This window comes from Lactuca sativa, chromosome 6 (genome assembly GCF_002870075.4).
Source record: "Lactuca sativa cultivar Salinas chromosome 6, Lsat_Salinas_v11, whole genome shotgun sequence".
NCBI classification, from domain to species: Eukaryota; Viridiplantae; Streptophyta; class Magnoliopsida; order Asterales; family Asteraceae; genus Lactuca; species Lactuca sativa.
Genome location: NC_056628.2, coordinates 202,855,831 through 202,877,752, shown reverse-complemented (window position 1 = coordinate 202,877,752; position 21,922 = coordinate 202,855,831).

Genomic DNA, 21,922 nt, shown 5'->3' with positions numbered 1-21,922 from the left:
CGAGTCAACATGGACTGTTGACCTTGACCATTGACTTTGACTTTGACCAAGAGTTGACTAGTTAACTTCTGGGGCATTTTGGGAAATTGGAAACTCATGAATATAGTTCTATGGTGAATATAGGCGGTGGAGTTTGTGGCGGTGATCCGAGAGTTTGAGCTTATCATTTCGAGTCGACGGTTGAGAGGTGAGTTTTCCTCACTATACTCAAGGGTCTAAGGCACCAAGGTTGGCCCTTTTTAGATTGTTATCCAGATATGTTATGCTAGTATGATATGTTAGATCGGTATCCTGGTGAATAGGATGTATATGTTGTTATGATCCGTTAGATCAGTATCCTGATAGATAGGATGTTATATGTTGCTATGATCCGTTAGATCGGTATCCTGGTAGATAGGATGTTATATGCTGTTATGATCCGTTAGATCAGTACCCTGGTAGATAGGATGTTTTTATGTTGTTATGATATGTTAGATCGGTTGTTTGTCTATAGACGGTTATGTGATTATCTGTTATATGTGCACATGTTTGTTGGCGGTTGAGGCTTATTTGTTCTGTGCGAAAGCCAATAGACCTGGGTATTCCAACCTATTGGTTGTGGGTCGTGAGTATTCCATCCCGAGGATGATTGGACTCATAGTATGTGGGCATTCCAACTTGTTGGTTGTGGGTCTGGGGTATTCTATCCTGAGGATGATTGGACCCATAGTAGGTTGGCATTCCAACCGGATGGTTGAGGGCCTAGGATATTCCAACCTGATGGTTGATTGGACCCATAGTATGTTGTTTATGATTATATGTGTATTGCCATGAGTATGGGTATTTTGGGGGAACTCACTAAGCTTTATGGCTTACAGTTTCAGTTTAGTGTTTCAGGTACATCAGGGGATTGCGGCAAGGCAAAGGCGTGATCGTACAGCTCCTCATGTTTTGTTTATGTTTCTGGGATAACTATGATATTATACATTTTGAAAACAAGTTTGTAATGATTTAATGGTTTGAAATGTTTTTAAAAGTTCAAATTTGGCATGATTTTTTTTATGGGTGTTACAAGTTGGTATCAGAGCCTTGTTTGAGTGAATTAGATGAACATTCGTGTGAATCCAGTCTCAAATCAAGAAAAGATTTTCAAAATGGTTTCTAAATGGTTTTCAAAATAAGTAAAGGAGGATGCAAGGTGTACGATAAGTCGGAGCCAATAAGTAGACCTCAAAATACCATACAGTTATTTAGTTATGTGATATGTTAGAACAGCACGCTAGTGCTAGGCTAGGGATCTTCAAGAATTGCATGTTAGAACTACCTAATTACATGATGTCTGCTAACCTAGGGTTTCCTTTATATGAGATTGACATCATTACTGTAGTTGTTTAGTGTATGCATCATGGTTATACATAATTAAGATCTTATAGCCTGAGAATGTTGATTTGGCCTTATGTTCTATTCTTGTTGATTAGGGACTTAGGGTAGGATCAGATATTCAAAAGTCTGTAGGGTCCAGCGTTATGTATGCCTAGCATACACTAGTGCTGCAGGGTTGGTGGAAGTTTCATGGATGGGTGGGTTGTGTGAGGCTGGTAGGTCAATTGTGAGACAGTTAGCCTTCCTCTAGGAGTGAGGTTGAGCGACCACCGGGTGTATGTATATTAGGGTGTTGTGGTGATACTTGAGACATATATGGATAGGTGTGGAAGGTAGTATGGGCACGTACTACTGAAAGCATAGGACCCATACGCGTAGCAAGGAAGTCACAACCCTTAGGGTTTAGTTGGAAGTTTGTCCCATGTTATTATGTGGATCATTTGATATCTTTTGGTATGTTTTGAGAATGGTGATGACGAGACGCTTTGTGACTGGGTCTAGATCAAGATCAGGAGACAGAGGCCAGGATGGGCCAGCAACACCTGAGATTGTGGTGCAGATGGGGACAGATGAGCTAGACGCCAGGATTCAAGAGATCCTGCACGATGAGGTTGCCACTTTGTTGCGAGCACAGCTGCCAGAGATGTTTTAGTATATTAAGACCGCCATGGTTGAGTATTTCGACGAATGATACGCAACCCTTGCAGAGACGGCTGCCGCTACAGCTGCATCAACTGTAACAGCGACAGGAGGAGGAGTAGGAGCCAATCGGGGCTTCCAGTACAGGGACTTTGATAACACGAAACCCCTACTTTCGATGGGACTCAGGACCCCATCAAAACCATGAGGTGGGTTTCTAATGTGGAAAGGTGTTTCTTTACTTGCTCGTGTCCTACTGACCAGAAGGTCAGGTGTGCCATGAACCTATTGAGGTCCGGAGCCAAGGACTGGTGGAGATTGACGACTAGGTCGTACACGGATGATCAAAGAGCTGTCGTTACTTAGGAGCAGTTTAGGGATATGTTCCGTGCTCGTTACATCCCACAGGTTGAGCGGGAACGATTGGCTCAGGAGTTTTTGAGTATGAGACAGGACGGGGAGTCGGTGATGGAGATCGCCCGCATGTTCACAGAGAGGGCGATGTTCTGCCTGGAGTTTGCTTCCGAGCAGGCTTATATGACACGTTATCTGAGCAATGTTCAAGACTGACATCCGACAGTTTGTGTCTACCCAGCAATGTGATACTCTTCTGGAGTTATAGGAGGCCGCGAGGCATCGTGAATTGGAGATTGAGTTGCAGTTGAGGGAGCAGCGGCAAGCCCCAACACAGCCCCAGCCGACGCCAAAGCGGTCTAAGACTGATGATACTAGGACTGGGGGACAGCCAGGCCGCACTTGTGGAAAGTGCAGAATGGCTCATTCAGGGACGTGCCGATCAGGGAGTGGGTGCCATCGATGTGGCAGGCAAGGCCATCTGGCTCGGGACTACATGCAGCAGACTCCGACTCCCGGAGTCAGACTTTGTTACCATTGTGATCAGGTGGGCCATATGAAGGCCCAATGTCCTCTACTAGCACCCAAGCCGGTGCAGGCTCCAGCGCTGGCTACATTGAGGATTTCAGATGGGAGGCCAGTTAAGGTAGAGCCTCCAAAGGCTCAAGGGCATGCCTTCCAGCTTACAGCCAAGGAGGCCAGGGCAGCACCGGACGTGGTTACTAGTATGTTTCTATCCTCTATTTCTTTTATTATATCTGTTTTATGCTTATCTATTGTACCTGTGATTAGGTTGCTTGGATTTTATTTGACTCGGGGGCGAGTCGCTCATATATATCTCAGACATTTAGTAGGGAGTTCAGTGTGCCAGTAGGCGAGTTAGAGTGTCCGTTGCGAGTCTCTATTGCCAATGAACACAAGGTTTCTGCTTCTTCGGTCTATCAAGGATGTGAGTTGGAGATCTTCGGAGTATCCTTCTCGATAAACTTGATTCCGATTCCCATGGGGGAGGTGTGCGTGATTGTGGGGATGGACTGGCTTAGTCGATTCGGTGCCATGATTGATTGTGAGGGTCAGTGGGTGGTTGTTCAGACCCCAAGTGGGGGAGAACTGATTGTATATGGCGAGGGAACCAGAGTGGGATCAGGGTTTGTTTCAGCTGCCAGGGCTTGACAGTATATCCAACACGGGTGAGCGGGTTATCTAGCGTATGTGGTGGATACGCGAGCCATGGATCAGATTTCAGTTCCAGAGGTTCCAGTAGTCAGGGAGTTTGTCGATGTATTCTCGGAGGAGTTTCTAGGGATACCTCCGGAGAGGCAGGTCAAGTTTCGGATCAACCTAGTGTCGGGTGCGGCCCCTATCACCAAGGCACCGTACTGATTGGCGCCACCATAGATGCAGGAACTGTCATCGCAACTGTAGGAACTGTCGGGCAAGCAGTTCATTCGTCCGAGCAGTTCCCCATGGGGAGCGTCGATACTCTTCGTCAGGAAGGACGGTTCTCACCGGATGTGCATTGATTATAGGGAGCTGAATAAGTTAGCGGTGAAGAACCATTATCCACTCCCGAGGATAGATGATCTCTTTGATCAGTTGCAGGGCACATTTTGGTTTTCCAATATAGACTTGAGGTCTGGGTATCATCAGGTCCGGGTCAGAGAGGAGGACGAGGAGAAGACCACGTTTCGGACTCGTTATGGACATTACGAGTTTGTGGTGATGCCGTTTGGGCTCACCAACGCGCCATCAATATTTATGGACCTGATGAATCGGGTTTGCGGACCGATGCTTGCCCTCTCGGTCATCGTGTTTATAGATGATATCTTTGTGTATTCCAAGACCCGAGAGCAGCACGAGGAGCACCTGATCAGGGAGTTGTTGGGAGTTCTGAGATGGGAATGATCGTATGCTAAGTTCTCAAAGTGTGAGTTTTGGTTACGAGAGGTCCAGTTCCTCGGATATCTCGTTAACCAAGAGGGGATTTTGATTGACCCAGCCAAAATCGAGGCAGCCATGCAGTGGGAGGTGTCGAGATCTCCTTCATACATCAGGAGTTCTCGGGGGTAATCAGGGTACTACCGGAGATTCATACGGGATTTCTCCAAGATTGCAGTACCCCTCACTCGTCTGACGAGGAAGGGGGTGGATTTCCGGTGGGTCCCAAAGTAGTAGAGGGCGTTTGAAACCCTCCGACAATGTTTGTGCGAGGCTCTAGTTTTGACTCTCCCGGAGGGAGTTGAGGATTTTGTGGTGTTCTGTGATGCATCTATCACAGGGTTGGGGGCGGTCCTAATGCAGAGAGGACATGTGATACCCTACGCGTCGCGGCAGCTAAAGTGGCATGAGACGAGATACCCTACTCATGATCTGGAGTTGGGACCGGTGGTATTCACTCTCAAGATTTGGAGATATTACCTCTATGGGGTCTGTTGTACCACATACATGGATCACAAGAGCCTGAGACATGTCATGGATCGGCCGAACCTGAACTTGAGACAACGTAGGTGGTTGGATGTAGTCAAGGACTACGACTGTGAGATCCTTTACCACCCTGGTAAATCGAATGTAGTGGCGGACGCTCTAAGCCGCAAGTCAGTTGGGTCTTCCACCCCAGCGGTATGTATGAGGATAGCAGTGGATTCTCCGCTTGTGAGTTTGATCAGGGATGCTCAGGTTTAGGGCATGCGACCGGAGAACTGGAAACTGGAAAGGATTAGGGTTGAGAACACCCGGGTTATGCAGGATAGTTGGTGGGGTCAGGCAGACAGTGATGGAGGAGGCACACAAGTCTCACTTTTCCATTCACCCGGGGGCCACTAAAATGTATTGGGACTTGAGCTTGAGTTACTGGTGGTCGTGCATGAAGTGAGAAATCACTTGGTATGTCGAGAAGTGCTTGACCTGTAGGATGGTCAAGGTCGAGCATCAGAGGCCGCATGGCACGCTGCAGCCCCTGGAGATTCCCATGTGGAAATGGGAACAGATCATGATGGACTTCATTACCAAGCTGTTGAGGACGACGAAGGGTTTTGATGCTATATGGGTCATCGTGGATCGATTGACAAAGAGTGCCAATTTCTTGGCTATACGGGAGAGTTCATCGGTCGAGAAGTTGGCCGACGTGTATGTCCGCGAGATCATCGCTCGCCACGGGGGTCCGGTCTCCATTGTTTCCGACCGAGATGTTAGATTTACCTCCCATTTCTGGTAGAAGTTCCACAAGGAACTGGGCACACGACTGCATTTTAGCACAACATTTCATTCGCAGGCCGACGGTCAGAGCGAGCGGACCATTCAGACCCTCGAAGACATGTTGAGGGCGTGTGTCATTGACTTCGTTGGGAGTTGGGATTCCCACCTACCCCTTGCGGAGTTCGCTTACAACAACAGATATTATTCCAGCATTGGCGCCCTACCTTTTGAGCTGTTGTATGGATGAAAATGTCGCACCCCGGTTTGTTGGGGTGAGGTTGGACACGGGATGATGGGGGCGGACGGAGGTAGTCTTACAGACTACTGAGAAAATTTAGCAGATTAGACAGCGGCTGCAGACCGCTCAGAGTCAACAGAAGAGTTACGCCGACAGACGCCGATCTGAGTTAGAGTTTCAGGTCGGTGACATGGTACTCCTGAAGGTCTCGCCCTGGAAGGGTGTGATCCGCTTCGGGAAGAGGGGGAAATTGGGTCCCTGATACATTGGGGCTGTTCAGGATCGTTTCCAGAGTTGGCAAGGTGGCATACAGGTTAGAGCTACCAGAGGAGCTCAGTCGGATCCACATCACCTTTCACGTTTCGCAATTGCGAAAGTATGTTGTGGATCAAGAGGAAGTGGTGTCGTTGGATGATATTCAGGTCGATGAGCGCCTGAATTACGTGGAGAGGCTCGTGGCTATACTAGAGAGGAAGGTGAAGGTTCTGCGGAACAAGGAGATACCTTTGGTAAAGGTACAGTGGGAGCACCGAAGAGGGTCTGAGTGGACGTGGGAGCCGGAGGCGAAGATGCGGAAGCACTATCCGTAGTTGTTCACCGCATCGGACTTCAAGGACGAAGTCTAGTTCAAGTGGGGGAGAACTGTAATGCCCCGATTCTCAGGTATTAATTTTATGGCTTTAATTGTCATAGTTTGCAAGGTCTACTTGACGAGATGGCTGCCCTGACTCGTCGAGTAGAAGCGGATTTGGCCACGTGTTTAAGTGACATACTCGTCGAGTACAAGATAGGACTCGACGAGTAGGATCTGAAGGATGAAAACCTGATTTTTGGGGTTTTGCACCCTATTTAAAGGATCATTGCCCCCTTAGCCTCCCTTACAGCCTCTTGAGAGTCCAGAAACCCTAATCTGTGTGTGTGCTCCAATTTTTGTGCGATTTAAGCTTTGGGATATGGTTTTTAGTGAGAGGAGCTTGATGATCAAGTTGCTTGAAGCAAGGAACGTGTGTGGATCTGAAATCTACCTCAGTTTAGCATCATTTGAAGGTATCAAGTCGTTACCTTGACCTTCTGTCCTTCTAGATCTCATTTTATTGAAGATTAGGGATTTTTCTAGCATATTAAGTAGCCATTCTTGAGTATGAGTTAGGATCTAAAGTTGAAACTCCAGATCTGAGCTCATCTTGGTCTTTAAGTCCATAAAGTTTCCAGCTTTAGCAAGTATGAACCCTTCCTTGTGAGTTAGACCCCATTTCATGCTTGGATTTGATATTCTAAGTCTTTAGAGCCTTGCATGCATGTAAAGTTTGCAACTTTACGTGATAAACATGCCTTGGGAATCTTGATATGCAATATGGAGCCTTGGAATGGCTTGCAAAGCATCTGAATGAAGAAAGGACTGAAGGGTTATTCCGAAGAAAGTGGTTATTTTTTAAAAACTGAAAAAAGATGATTATTTTTTTAAAACCTCATTTATAATTGTTAGATTACTTAATTTCCGTTTAATCTAATTGATTCATAACATACATTACTTTTATTATTCTAATCCATAAATTTTATGAATTGGAATAATACATTAACAAAAAAAGTTGGATATGAAATATTATAATATTATAATACGAAGAAATTAAAATAATATGTTGTTATACATAAGTAAATGAAAATACAGTTTCCCTTAATTTTGTATCTGATATAATAAAAGTCACAGTCTTGATTCTTTCTGTTGTAGTCTTTGATGGTTACCTATTCCATTTTTCGTATTCTCAAAAGGCAGTGGGATGTGTACGGTAACATCAAAGTGAGTGGAATCCACGATAGCAAACAAACAAATTATATACTTGTAGGCGGTTTATGTAAGCAATCCTTAATGTAAGAAGCAGTAACCATTTTCTGTTTGATGTTGAAGTTTGGAGTAAAACTTGATGCATACATTTAAATGGTTAAACATGGAGTAAAGCATGATTCAATAATATACAGCACACTTGCTAATGGTTTTCATGTTCATGGTAAGACAAATGGGGCATCAAAGATAACTTCATCATATTTTTACCAACATGTACAACATATTCTAAATCATACGACATTTCAACAAATTTTAATTTCATACAACATTTCAACAAGTTCTGGTTTCATATAAAGAATATACATGTTTTCCAAAATTTCTTATTTCAAAAGCATATAATCTGATTTCATATGCATATAACCTGATTTTATACATATAAAATTGGATTTCACATACATATAATCTGATTTCATATAGAGACAATCGGATTTCGTATACCAAATCGTCTGATTTCATACATCATGGCATACAAATCAAGTGATTTCAATATATATATATATATATATATATATATATATATATATATATATATATATATATATATATATATATATATGTTGTGGAACGCTGGCAAAAGTTGACGAACGGCAACAAAGGTTGATGGCTTCGGCGACAGAGGCTGAGGAACGCTGGAAGATGTAGAGATTGATGAACAAAGTGCAACTGTGGAGGTCGATCTGCTATGTTTGTGTTTTTTTATTTTAGGGGGGCATGGGAAAAAAATAGTGATGAGTATTTTTTTTGGTCAACGGCTAATTTCTTGTGGACCAAGTCAGGATGTTGGTCAGTAATTTGACCGAGTCATCCAACTTTAACCTCTATCAAACGGTCTGATTGATGAACAAGTTAGCAGTCAGCTCTGACCGGACCGGGTAAGTGTAAAACAAACAACCCCTTATATGGTGATTTTGAAATGCATATATACGTTTCAAAAGAAATCAAAAGGCACCTTAATTTCCAATGAATTTATAATTGGTGACTCAGACATAATTGAGTAGACATTTTTATAAGCTTAGTGGCTATAAGAAACATATACATCAAAGTAACACGGTATTTTGAAATGATAAAAATATTCTCAAATTATGTAACGTCCTAAAGTCAAGCTAGGAGTTTTGCCCTCTTTGGTGATAAAATAAAATTTAGGAATAGAAATAAATTAAATTTAAATAAATAATAATATGAGGTTTTATCGTATAAATGATGAAACATTGAATAAAATAAGTGTTTGGAAATAATTAGTAGAAAAAGTAAGTAGAAAGACTAGTTTTGCCACTTTGCAAATTTAATGACCAAGTGTTGACTTATTCATTGACCAATTAGCTAAAATGAAGTTTTTGGGGTCAAAGTGTCGAATATAGAAGTTTTGTAAGTAAGTTAGTCAATGGGTGTCACTTTTGTAAGAATGAAGGAGGGATGGACCAAAAGTGACAAGTAAGGATGGGTAGAAGCTAGTTAAAGGTCTTTTTCCTCATTTGAAGAGGAGGAACGATTTTAAGAGAGAGAGAGAGAAAGCACTCATGTAGATATTTGGATGGACTCATGAAGATCTTGAGCTAGTTGGTGAAGAATTAGAGAGATTATGAAGCTAGGGTTGCGTTAACATTTAGAGGTATAATTATATTCATCTCCTCTTAGAATTTTGAACCTAGAATTTGGCTTTTAACCCCAATTCCTATGATGGTGCTTTTAATGGTGATTAGATGTTAGTTCATATAAGGTTTTAGTGTTATAACTCCCATCCTTCATTGAATCAATTATAATTTGCTTTTGATGAAGGCGTGGTTGAGATATTGAGAATCAAGCTCCATTAATGGTGGAATTCTCTATCCAGTAGTTCAAATGAGTTGTGGAGTGTTTTATTACTCTATAGAACACCATGATATTTGTTAAATTATTCTTGAAGGATTTCAATCCATCAATTAGTAGTGGAAATGGTTTATTCAAACGCTAGGTACATGTATGAGTTGTACCTTGGCTATGATAAGTTGTACTCTAGCCTATATTCATAGATTTGGAGTCAAATATGGAAATTCTTTTATCGGCAAATACAAATATATATTAAACTACTCCTAAATATGGAATTAGTATGTGTTTAGATGATAAAACTTATGAAATCAATGATTCAAATCAAATCCCATATGATCTATAGTGTTGCTTTTACATTAGTAGTTATGGGATGAACAAATAGAAGCAACCTCTTACGGATCAAGATTTTGAAGGGATTTCATGGGTGGATTCCCCAATTCTGTAACACTCTAAATCAGGTAAATACCATTTGTACGCTTGAAATGAAAAAGTATAGCATATTGGTCCCTTAAGTACGTTGGACGTACTTCAGGAGTACGCTTAGCGTACTAAAGATGGATGATCGCGGAGGGTCAGCACGTACGTGGGCGTACGTGACGAATATCCAAAACCCTAATCCTTGGACTTGAAACCTATTTAAACATCCTTATGTCATTGGGACTAAACCCTAATCAGCCTCTAGAGTCTCATTTCGTCCCTTTATCTCAGTTTTCCTTTGAGGGTGTGATTTTGGAGGATAGAAGTGTGTTGGTGGCCATTTTGGAGCTTATTCAAGAAGAAGAAGTTAGTAAGCAAGCTTGGGGTGGCATTGGGCTTTAAGATCCAGCATCTAGTTCACCTTGAGGAACTTCTGGTGGTATAAATTCTTAATCTTGTCATCTTATTCATTATATTGAGCTAGGGTTTGCTATATTGCCCCCTTTTGTGTTCATGAATCATCTCTTGGGAGTTTAGCAACTCTGGAGCTTAGGAAGAATAGATCTGAGCTCCCTTAGTTCATTCATACCATAAAAATGTAGTGTTGATGAGTGTTTTCACCTCATGCATGAGTTAAGACCCTTGGAAAGGTCTTAATGGGTTATAAGGGGTTGTTGGGAACATATGGAGCATACAAGGGCATAAAGTTGCGAACTTTATGCCTCAGAACGTGTTAATGGACTAAGATCTAAAGTTTAATGTTAATATCCCAAGCATTAAGAGCTTAATGGTCATTTGTGCATGCCTGACTTGTACGGCGTGCGTAGTAGCATGTACGCTGCACGTACGACTTGAGGAGCTAGTACGTTGAGCGTACTGGAGTGGTACCCAAGGCGTAAGCACTCAGATGGGTTTGGGCTTGAAAGCCTATTGGGCCTTATTCAATGTTGGATTTGGTTCCCTTTTAGAGTTTTAGGTTGATATCGTGTTTTGGAGCCATAGTTGTTTTAGTTAGGCCTTATTGGGCCATGTGGCCCATTAATAGATTTAGACATGGATTTCGGGCCCATTAGCAAAGGGAAGACTCTTGGGCCATTATGAAAGGACTTGGGCTTAGGTAATTGGGTCCTTCAATCAGATTGTGTTTAATCCTAATTTAGGGTTAATTGTATTATTGTTCAGCACTCGTGGTTTCAGACTGTTAGGCGAGCATCTTTCGAGTTCAACAGATAGAGGTGAGTCTCCTCACCATACCAATGGGTCAAAGGCACCAAGTTCGACCCATTCAGTTGGTTATGATGATTTTTGTGGAATCATTATGGATATGCCTAGTATGCATGTATGTGAAAGTGTTACTACCTTATTGGTTAGATATGCGAAGAGCCCAGGTGGAGCCCGCGAAAGCTAGACGTCAGACCATGTGGGGGAGCCCATTACATTCCAGTTAAAGACCATACGTGGGAGCCCATGGCACATAGGTATAAGACCCTGGGGGAGCCCATAGCATCCTGGAGTAAGACCCTGGAGGGAGTCCACGACATCCTTATATATTTGTATGCATGGATTATATAGTATATATGTGGTTTATATGGTTATGTGATTATGTGGTTTATGTGGGGTATGTTATGGGAAACTCACTAACCATTAGCTTACAATTTGTTGGTTCTTTCAGATACTTCAAGATCTAAGGGCAAGGGCCCGACATGATGGCGCGACGTGCACTCTCTGACATTTTAGTTTGGACACTCTGCTGAATAATTTATCTCATGTCATGGATTTATGAAAACAACTGTGATGGAATGCTATATTTTATGAAAATTATTTCGTTACTAAAAATGAAAATTTTTATTGGAAATTTGGGTTGTTACAAGTTGGTATAAGAGCCTTGGTTTGAGGGATTCGGGCACACTCTCGAGTGTGTCAGAACTCAAACTGAGGAAATGGTAAATTGTTTTTCGAAAATCAAAAGTTAAAAACTTCTTAAAATTGAAAAGGGAGAGTGAAATGCGCGTAATCGGTCGAGCTCAAGTGGTTCCCCCAGTATGTTAGCCATGCTATATTGATATTTGGAATTTGATGGTTGGATGGATTTTGCTATGTGTATGTTTTCAAAGTTGTATACGTTTAGGATTGCATAGCCCTAGAATGATGAATTCAGCCTTATTATTGTTCCTTGTGTGGATTGTGGTCTAGGGTGGGAGCTTATTTGGAAGTCTATGTGGTTCTATTTGTGTATAACATGCCTGCATAGGGCAACTTGTTATGATTGATTTGAGTTCTGGTTCGATGGGATTGAGCAAATCTTAGGATAGCCTATGATTTGATTTATACGATAGTCTGTGAGATATGTTTTGTCCTGGGACAAATTAGAGTTATCAGGTAGAGCCTTGGGGAAGGTACAGGTAAGTGTGGAGGGTAGTATTGGGTCCGTACTACTGGAAGCAAAGGACCTGTACCCGAGCCAATGTTAGATCAGGGAGCTCTAAGGAGACTGGAGTGGAAGGATCCCCATTTTGAATATCTTGATCATTCTGTCTTATGGTATTTCAGTGCAGTATGGTGATGACACATCATGGAGCAAGGGGATTAGGATCAGGATTTGGGTCGAGCTATGCTACTAAGCCTATTGACGAGATGCTACGCGAGCTTATCGCAACAAAGGTTACGAGGGGCATCCTTGTTGCTACCCCAGTGATTTTCGAGACCGTCAAGGAAGGGATGATAGAGATCATGGAGGATTGGCTCAGGTCTTTCCAAGCCGAGATTGTTGCGGGCCAGGTCGGGGCACAAACTCCCTTGTTCTGGGAGTTCAAGGCGTGTGGGGCACCGATGATCTTTGGGGTCAGGGACCCTATATCTAGTCGACGCTGGGTGGAAGACATGGAAAATGCCCAACGCACGAGCTCTTGCCCCGAGGCGGAAAAAATGGGGTTTGCTTCGTGTATGTTGAAGGACCGAGCCAGGGACTGGTAGGAGGAGGTGACCAGCCAGGTGGGATCAGCCGGGGTGGCCGAGATATCATGGGAGGAGTTTGTCAGGCGTTTTAAATTGGAGTTTGCACCATCCATTGAGGTGCAACAGTTAGTGAGGGAGTTCCAAGAGCTACAGTAGACCACCAAGACTGAAGCGGAGATAACCGCCTAGTTACGGGATCGAGCATTGTTGATTCCGCAGTATACTATGGATGAGGATATGAGGAGGACGAGGTATCATTCCATGCTAAGGGATGATATTTGTGAGTTCGTGAACTTTTCAGGGTGCAAAACCCTGAATGAGATGGTGGAGAAGGCCCGAGAACAAGAGATTGAGTTAGAGCTCTGAACAAAGTGGAAGCCGGAGCAGGTGTAATGCCCATGTTTCTAGGCTAGGCATTAATATTGACATTATAGTCTAGGTTAACCTTTGTAACCCATTTTGAAGAAATGAAAAGGAATTATGTGAATATTATGTGAATTATGTGTTTTATGCTTAATTATTAGGGTTTAATTAATTAAGAATAAAAATGAGCGTCAAAAGTAAATATTAGATAAAGCCGATATCTTTACATAAAGTTGTAGTGGTCGAAACAAGGATTCTGGGGATATAAAGAATACCAAAATCCGAGTTATAACAAAGAAGTTATGACCTGTCGATGCATGTCACATTCTCCCCGGATCGAAGGCTCGGCCAATCAGGAGCTGCCTCGTACCCTCTTCCCTCGTGTCCGAACCCTCACAGGCTGCCACGGAACCCCCTACTTCGGACCTAAACCTCGGTCCAGTAAGAAGCTGCCAACAAGCCTTCGCATGTGCAACCATGTGCGAGCCCACGTGCGAGCAGGTGTTGCGAGCCCTCGGATCTGCGACACCTGGAGCCTTCTCAGCCGTTGGATCAGGAGGCTCAACCCTATAAATAGGAGGGTGCGAGACCTCCCGGGTATATTTTGCAAACTTTTCATTTTTAGCCCCATTTTCAATATTTCTTTCATTCCAACTTCCCCCAAAGCCCCGGTATTATACCAAACACCCGGAATACGCCACGAAGTGCCCGAGAAGCCCGAAAAATTTATCTTTTCGGTTTCGAAGCCTGACCTTTGCAGAGCCCGGTTTCTCAACAAAACTCTCGGTTTTATTAGAAACGATCGTTTTAGGAAACGAATTGCTGTCGGGTTATCATCAAATCATGTGAGTGTATAGTCACCTTCATCTTACACCAAGATATGAAGTATTCTATATGAAATACGTGCTACGTGTAATTATATTAATTGTTTAACTGAGGTGACTGTTGAATTGATGTTTTATACAAGTTTTAAACTATATATGTATTTTTATCAACAAATATGTTGGGTAAAACATGGGTAGATAGTGATGTGTGATAAAATAAAAGTGATGAGAGGCCTCGATGTGATTTGAGATCCAATCATCTAGCGGAGTTTGGATGACGACCACAGACTTTCTAGACGGTCCAGTGGAACACTGGCAGGCCCGCAACCTATGGGTGTAATGAACTAGAGTGTTCATTCGATGTAATCCATCCCCCTCATGGTTGCCATTAGGACATGTATGGCTGAGGAAACCTCTTAGCAGTAGTGTCCATCCCGATGATATTCTTTAGGCTAGGTCCCTTGTGATAAGTGTTTAGGGATGTAAAGTGAGGATAACGGGAATGGGTAATCAGGGTTATTGTTGATTGATGAACTTAATAAGTTTATTATTATTGTGGGATGAAAACCCTATATGCTCACCAGGCTCCCAAGCCTGACCCACTCAGCTTTTTATGTTACAGGTAGTGAACCCCGAGCATAGTCGGAGGACGATGAGAGATTTTTGGATTATAGGCCAGTAGTTGTAAATAACTGTTGAAAGGCTTATAATGTCTTGTTTATGCTTTTGATCTATATCGGAACATGACATCCCGAGGTTTTAATATGAAAGGAAACGATACATTTCTTAAAGAAAGTTTTTGCTAAACCTTTATCATGTTTTGTTTTGGGGACTAATTCTGCAACATCTTTTAAAAGGATTTCTCTGATTTTATTTTAAAAAGCATAAATTAAATCGGTCTTTTCTGGCCGAGAAATTAGGGGATGTCACAGCAGGGTTATACGGTTGTATGTCAGGCTAAAAATCCTAAGACCCCTGATTCTTCCTGCAGGGGCCAACAAGGTCGTGGCCAGTGCGCCAAGTGCGGTAGGCCATACTATGGGGTGTATCGAACGATAGGATCGGGATGTTATGCGTGTGGCCAACCGAGCCACGTGAGTAAGGATTGCCCCAAGAAGGGCTTGATATGTTTCCACTGCAACCAGACCGGCCATAAAAAAGCGGATTATCCGAGGTTGCAGGGAGGAGGAGGAGCAGTGGCGGCGCCTTTGCTCGCCACAATGAGGATCATTGATGGCCGCCCTGCCAAGGCGGAATCTCCTACGGTGAAGATCCGCGCATTTCAGTTGACTACCGAGGAGGCTCAGGCAGTGCCAGACATCGTGGCTGGTACATAATCTATTTTTCCTATTGATACTATTTGTTATGCTTATATGTATATATGTGCGCTTGTATAGGGATGTTTTTGGTCAATGGCATGTCGGATCATGTTTTTCTTGATTCGGGAGCTACCCGATCAGTCATATCTCTCGTTCTTAGAAAGAAGTTTCGGGGTGCTCCAGGGACTGTGGATTCCCCGCTGGAGGTTGAGATTGTGGATAACCACACCGTGAGTGCTGCAAGGGTATATCAGGACTGTGTCCTGAATGTGTTTGGGGATAGAATCCATGTTGATTTGGTTTCGATACCATTGCGAGGGCTGAAGGTGATTGTCTGGATTGACTGGTTGGGGGCCAATGGGGCCATGATAGACTGCGAGTGCCGGCTAGTGAGAGTTCGAACCCCAAGTGGGGGAGAACTAGTTATTCATGGGGAGAAGGCCTCGCACGGGCCAACCCTTTGTTCAGTTGCGAGGGCTAAGAGACTTCTCTATCAGGTTTGTTCGGGATTTTTGGCATACATATCGGATATGAGGGTTGAAACCACGAGTCCACGACAGATTTGGGTAGTGTACCGGTTGTATGGGATTTTTAGGATATTGTTCCCGAGGAGTTACCTGGGGTGCCTCCAGAGAGGAAAGTAGAGTTTCACGTTGATTTGGTGACGGGTGCTGCTCAGATAGCCAAGGTACCATACCGGCTAGCTCCGCCCGAGATGCAGGAGCTGTTTACGTAGTTTTAGGAGCTACTAGACCGAGGGTTTATTCGTCCGAGCAGTTCACCGTGGGGAGCACCGATCCTGTTTGTGAAGAAGAAGGACGGGTCACACAGGATGTGCATTGATTATCGGGAGATGAACAAGCTAATGGTGAAAAACCGTTGTCCACTCCCAAGGATTGATGATTTTCTTGATCAGCTTCAGGGTGCATCTTGGTTCTCCAAGTTTGATCTTCGGTTGGGATACCATCAGATGAGGATTAGGGAGAAGGATACACCGAAGACAGCTTTCAGGACTCGGTACAGTCACTATGAGTTTGTGGTGATGCCTTTCGGGCTCAACAACGCCCTAACAACGTTCATGGACCTCATGAACAAGGTGTGTAGGCCCATGTGGCCCATTAATAGATTTGGACATGGATTTTGGGCCCATTAGCAAAGGGGAGACTCTTGGGCCTTTATGAAAGGACTTGGGCTTAGGTAATTGGGTCCTTCATTCAGATTATGTTTAATCCTAATTTAGGGTTAATTTTACTATTGTTCAACACTCGTGGTTTTGGACTGTTATGCGAGCAGCTTTCGAGTTCAGCAGATAGAGGTGAGTCTCCTCACCATACGAATGGGTTGAAGGCACCAAGGCTGACCCATTCAGTTTGTTGTGATGATTATTATGGAATCATTATGTATATGCCTAGTATGTGTGTATGTGAGTGTGTTAGTACCTTATTGGTTAGATATACGAATACCCCGGGGGGAGCTCGTGGCAGCTGGACGTCAAACCACGTGGGGGAACCCATGGCATTCCAGTTTAAGACCATGTGGGGGAGCCCATGACACATAGGTATAAGACCTTGGGGGAGCCCACGACATCCTGGAGTAAGACGTTGGAGGGAGTCCACGACATCCTTATATGTTTGTATGCATGGATTATGTATTATATATATGATTTATATGGTTATGTGATTATGTGGTTGATGTGGGGTATGTTATGGGAAACTCACTAAGCATTAGCTTAAAGTTTGTTGGTTGTTTCAAGTACTTCGGGATCTAAGGGCAAGGGCCCGACATGACGGTGTGCGCTCTCTGACATTTTAGTTTGGACACTCTGTTGTTTTGAATAATTTATCTGATGTCATAGATTTTTGAAAAAAAATGTGATTGGAATTCTATATTTTATGAAAATGATTTCGTTACTAAAAATGAAATTTTTTATTAGAAAACTGGGTTTTTACAAATTCCATTCCATGGATTCCAATATCTAAGCTCCATTAATTAATTAAATGTTTATAAATTACTAATGAAGGATTTATGGATGGAATAAGAGCTTATATGAATCATTGTTGGTGAATTGGTCATTAAGAACTATGAAGACCTTTGTCGGAAAGATGGTATCTATACAAGCTTCCCTAAAGCTTATGTGACCTCTAAAGGTATTATCGAGTATATATAACCATTTGCTAGAGTTTGGTGGTCATTGGAGGTCTAGAGTGAAAAGCAGATGGCTTAAATAAGAAAAATGCACTTTTAGTGTAACGCCCCGATTCTCAAGTATTGTTTAAATAAGATTTTTTTGGGTTAAGCTCTACTCGATGAGTTGGTTGACCTACTCATTGAGTAGCAGCGAGGTCGGATCGCGTGTTAAGTGACCTACTCGACGAGTCCATATTGGGACTCGACGAGTAGGAGCTGGCAGATGAAACCCTAAATCTTGGGGTTTGCACCTCTATTTAAAGGAGCCTCAGCCTCCTTTGCCCTCTTTGCAGTCTTTGTGATCCCCTTAAAACCCTAATACGCGTGTGTGTGCCCATTGTGTGTTTAAAGCTTGATAAGAGGATCTTTGGAGGAAGAAGGCTTGGAGGAGAAGGAGATTGGAGCAAGTAGAGTGTGGAAATCAACTCTTATCTCGGTTATCATCTTCTGGAGGTAACCAACGCCTTTTTCCTTGTGAATCTCTTCTATTGGTTGAGTTTTAGGGTTTTTGGTGAGATAACAATTTGGAAAGATGAGTTATGGGTTAGATCTGAGGTTGTAACTTCAGATATGGACCCTCCTTGGAATCTAGAAGCATAAAGTTTCAATTTTGGTCATGATTAAGGTCCCTCTTGAGCATGAAGTTCCATTAAGAACTTAAAATAGGCATTTAAAGCCTTTATAGCCATGCATGCACGTAAAGTTTGCAACTTTACGTGATAAGCATGCCCTAGAAGCTTGGATCTGTGATTTGGAGCCGCTGCATGGCTCAAAACAAGTCTGTGTGGAAAGAGGACTGAATGGACTCGGTGAGTCGCAAGGTTGACTCGACGAGTCACATGAAGATGGCCGTGAACTCGACGAGTTGGATGAAAAACTCAGCGATTCCGATGAAGATTACCATACGACTCGATGATTTGAAGAACAACTCGGCGAGTCGAATGAGTTTTCCCTAGAATATGTATCCGTGTGTATCCGTCGAGTTGCAAGGAGGGAACTCGACAGGGGGTTATGATCTGTTAGATCGGAATCAAGGTAGATATTTGCAAGGTGAGTTATCCTCACTATATCGATAGGGTCTACGGCACCAAGGCCGGCTCTTTAGATGTTATTGTTTATGGTGTGCTACATGTGGTTATGATTTGTTAGATCGGAATCAGGGTAGACAATATGTTATGCTCTTATGATCCGTAAGGATTGGTATGTTAGTGACCTGCTAGGTCGGTACTCTGGTTACGAGAGAATTCTATGATTGATGATCAGTGTGATAGATATGTTTGATGTTTGTATATGCCAGTATATGATAGTTATGTGCACATGGTTATTTGCTTGTTGGTTGGGTTAAGGCGGTCCTGCTTTGTGCTGAAGGCCAACATACCCTATGATGTGTACTTTTCTGTATAAACCCTAGTAATCGATGTAGCGTTCCCGATTTAAAAAAAATCGTTTTAAACAGAAGTAAAATAATTATTTTCCATAAAGAAAGAAATACCAAATTTTAACACCATAAAACCAAGTCATAAAAACAATGTATCGTAATCATGTTAAAACAATGGAAGTATCAGTCATAAATCAACATAGATATAAATGTGGAACAGTCACTCCACCCCATTCTCATGATTAGAAGAACTACCTAAAAAGCATTTAATCAACAACCATAAGCACAAAGCTTAGCGAGTTCCCAAAATACCACATACCATTATATACATACAAACAATTGACTCATAGTCTACTGTCATTCTATCAACAACTATGGGTATCTGGACTCACAACCTAGCGTCGTTCTGTCATCAACCTCTCAAACATAATCAACAATTGACTGGAAGCCCCATGTTGTTCTACCAACGACTCTAGATATCTAGACTCGCAGTCTAACGAGGTTTTGTCATCAGCCCCTCAAATATTATGCATAAATACACAATAAAATCAAGCAATCAACAAACATACAAAAGAATAATATAGTCTACTTGTATAAGCATACCCTGACAGTACCTATCTCCTATCATATAAGGATATCTATTGCTATATGAAGTATAGTGAGAAAAAACACTTAATATGAAGAATTGAAACGCAGACACGCATCCTCGAAGGAATCAACTACATGAATAAGCTAAAAGTCAATCATAGTTTAAGCATCATTTTATAGCTCAAGTCCATCAAAATTTTACCAAAAGTCAAAATGGTCATAAAAATTAACGGTCAACGGTCAACCATTAATGCATCATGACCTGGCTCTTGGCCACGTTACATACACTAGGCGAAGAAAACAATTACAAAACCCATTCAACTTCCGCGTCGTGATGCATCCTTGGTCGTGTCGTGACCCTTTTCATTAAGCAATTAATCCTTTAACACTAAGGCTCCAATTTTCCAGACACCCATCGATATATGGTCTTAATGGATAAAGATTATAACTTGTAAGGTCACACCTTATGATCTGATGAGCCAAACACTCTACACGTTAACTGTCATCATCAACGTCTACATCATCATCAACGTTAGCATATCAAATCTATCGGCGTCAGCGTGAAGATAGTTATTCTATGTAACCTTTTGTATATTAGGTAATGATACGGATATGTATAGAATAGATAGCATATTTGATATCTTTGTGATGAGGATCGGTTCTTAGTATAGATAAGATACAATCCCTTTAATCAAGGGATATACTTGTATAATTACTATATATTCAACATTAGGGTAAAACCTAATGTGGAGTTCGTCTTGGTGACCCTCTTTGTGACGCGTTTTCTTGGTGAAAACAAGCCCTTTCTTGGTGAAAGACAATTTGGAGGATTCCTTGTGTTCTTTACTTTCTGTTCTTTATTTGCTTAGGTTAGTTTTCTTTTGTTCTTTATAATTGATATGTATCTGATTGATACAAACCTTTAATTGGTATCAGAGAGGGTTTTTTATACACTCAAGTAATCATGTAGACTTCCTATAATCCCAAATCCTTTAGTCTCAAGAAAATCCCTCATTTCAATTTTCCATGTGGAAAACTAAGGCCATGGTTGTTCTTGAAACCATGTACTATGAGATGCATAAAATTGTTAAAAAAGGTCCTCACGTTCCTATGTATCAACCTATGGCCAACAATGCTCTTGTTTGTCCCTTGAAGCAAAAACCAAAGACTAGCTATGACGACGATGAAAAGAGACTGATTACTCTTGATGTGAAAGCTAGATCAGCGATAGAAAACTCTCTTCCCTATCATGTGTATCATCTTGTATAAAATTGTGACTCAATCCAAGAAATGATGGAAATGCTGTCAACGGCTTATGAATGCAATGTGGAATTTTATGCCACAACCATCAACAACCTCAATCGAAGATATCAACATTTCTTTGCTCAACAAGGTGAATCCTTAACCCAAACCTTTAATATGTTTAACTGTTTGGTTAATGATATGCATAGGCTGGGAATCGTTAAGTATTCCTCTCAGTTGGTTCATAATTTCTTGGATTCTCTTGGGGAAAGTTGGGAACATCACGCTGATGTCCTTAAGAATAGTGAAAAGATCAATGTAATGGATCTAAACTCCTTGTTTGGAAATCTGATAAATTACAAAGAGAGCAGTTCTCTTTGTAAATACATCATGAATGACTCAAGCAAGGTAAAGTACATAACCTTGGTTTCTCGCAAGGAAGAAATGAAGCACATCAGCGACTCAGATAACTCATATCAGGGTGAAGAGAGTGATGAAGATCTCACTGATGAACGTGTAGCCAACGCTGCACTTATTGTCAAACGTTGGTTTGACAATAAGTTTGGTAAAAAGATTCTATCATTCCTTGGTTTTTCGAGAATTACTTACTTGAGCTTCGACTGATTGCATGCATCACGTCGTTTTCTTTTTTAGAAAAATGTTTGGTAAAAAGATTCTATCATTCCTTAGTTTAAGTTCAGACGCACCCATTGCTAGCCCTAATCACTCAAACCAAGACTCTGATAAAACCTTGCAACATTCCAAAATTTCAACCAATATTTTCATTTTAAAAACAGAGGAAAACATACTAATTTCATTCTCAAAAGAGTAAGAAAAACATTTGTTCAATCAACATCAAATAAGAGTCATAAAGTCATAATGCGGAATATCATAACAAGTTGATGCGATGCAATAATGTCGTGCCCTTCCCTTTACTAGAAGACGTACCTGAAACATTTAAACTTTAAACTGTAAGCACCAAGTTTAGTGAGTTCCCCAAGATACCAAATACAATACAATAATGGGCCTAGCCTAACAATTATGTTTCAGCCAAGCGGGCCTAGCCCAATAAGTATATAAACGAACCCAACCCAACAAGTATATAGAAAACATACAAGAGTCACAAAGACAACATGCATAACATGACACCTAGTGTCCTACAACATAGTGAGAAGACTCACCTGCATCAAAGTTGTATCAACACTGTAAATC